Source organism: Piliocolobus tephrosceles, chromosome X (assembly GCF_002776525.5).
Source record: "Piliocolobus tephrosceles isolate RC106 chromosome X, ASM277652v3, whole genome shotgun sequence".
Classification (NCBI taxonomy): domain Eukaryota; kingdom Metazoa; phylum Chordata; class Mammalia; order Primates; family Cercopithecidae; genus Piliocolobus; species Piliocolobus tephrosceles.
Window position 1 is genome coordinate 53710398 of NC_045455.1, and position 1810 is coordinate 53712207.

Below are 1810 nucleotides of genomic sequence, written 5' to 3' on the forward strand. Positions count from 1 at the left end.
TGTATATGCAACAGAATACAGTGCAGTAATAAAAATAAGCTCTCTACTGTTATACCCTACAATATGAATATATCTCACAGACACTGTATTCAGAAATAGAAGCCCAACATCAAAGAGTACATTACTTAAGATTCCATTTATGTAAAACTGAAGAACAGACAACTTTGCACAATTGAGATAAAAAATCAGAATGGTGTTTATCTCTAGGCAATGACTTGGACTTAAAAGGCAGAAAGGAGATTACTAGGGGTAGGAGTGGTGCTAGAAACATTCTTTATCTTGATCTAGGTAGGGTTTACAAGGTTATACACATATGTAAAAATTCATCAGTTAATATGAGTTCAGTTTGGCCCTCTATAGTTTGTGTCTATACCTTATGCCTCAGTAAAAAATAAACAGGTAGGTCAGTAGGTAGGCAGATTGATAGATACAAACATATATGTGTATATACATAGTACAATTAAGATGTCATTGTGAAGAAGGCTTGGGGAACGGAAGGAGAGAGAGAGGAAGAGAGAAAGCGAGAAAGAGAGAGAGAGGCAGAGAGAAGGTGAGGAACAGAGAAAGAGGCAGATAGAAAAAGAGAAAAGGGGATGGAAGTATGAAGCACGAAGAGATAAAAACAATCAAACAGTAGGTAGATTGAAGAATACCCTGATCCAAAGGGTGTAACAGTTAGCATCTCTCCTTCTTTCTTCATTTCTCTCTTTCTCTGCATTACTTTCTCTCTCTTCTAGTTCCCAAAGTGTGTTTTACAAATAAGGTTACTCTCTGATAACTTTCTGAGAACTCATATTGCTTATTTTTTTCTTCACATTTTAATTGTATTTCTGCTAGAAATAAAATTATCAATTATAAATTATTTGCTTAAAATCTTTGAAAATATTATTTCCTGGCCAATTTTGGTGGAGTGAAAGAGCAAAGAATATAACTCAAATGCTTTCCTTATTCCAGTAATCTCTCTAAATTCTAGCCCTTCTAACTCTGGGAAACAACATATTTTTTTCCTAAGACTCTCTCAGGCTGTTACATTAGTTTCTCAGGTTTCTCCACAAGCCTTTATTTCTAAGTCATCTTCAATTTGTGGCTCAAGGAAGTCAGTTAGCCAGACACATTGTTTTTGTTTTGATTTGTTATTTGTCAAAAACTGGAAACATGTTACTTCACAAAAAAAAACTGAAATACCTGTGATAACATGTTAATATTGATTTAGACATAAGAAAAGTATATATATATACATGAAATCTCTCTATATATAGGAAATCTTATTTTACTTTTTACATTTTATGTTTTACTTTGTTATATCCATTGAAATAAAAACATAAAAATAACTATGACAATGAGAATGCACGTGATTATGAATACCTGGGTATAGAGAGATATGCTGGAATACCAATCTACAGAAGACATGTGGCTGTATATGGAGGGCAAGAAAACAAGTTATTTATATATTACACCTTATTTATGAAAGAAACTCATAGGACTCTTAGCCATGCTGTTAATCAAATTGTATAATACTAGAGGAAGACCAGAAATTGGAAAATGAACTCCAATTTTGGTATATTTATTCTGGGACATCTATTAAATATTAAGAGTATGACTTTTAACAGGCAATTAAATGCTGTATGGAAGTTCTAAGATGGATATATGTCAGATACAAAATTTTTGAATTTTTTTCTTATATGTTATAGCTAAAATTTTTAAGGAGAGGAGGAGAAGAAGAAGAAGAAGAAGGAGAAGGAGAAGGAGAAGGAGAAGGAGAAGAGAAGGAGAAGGAGAAGGAGAAGGAGAAGGAGAAGGAGAAGGAGAA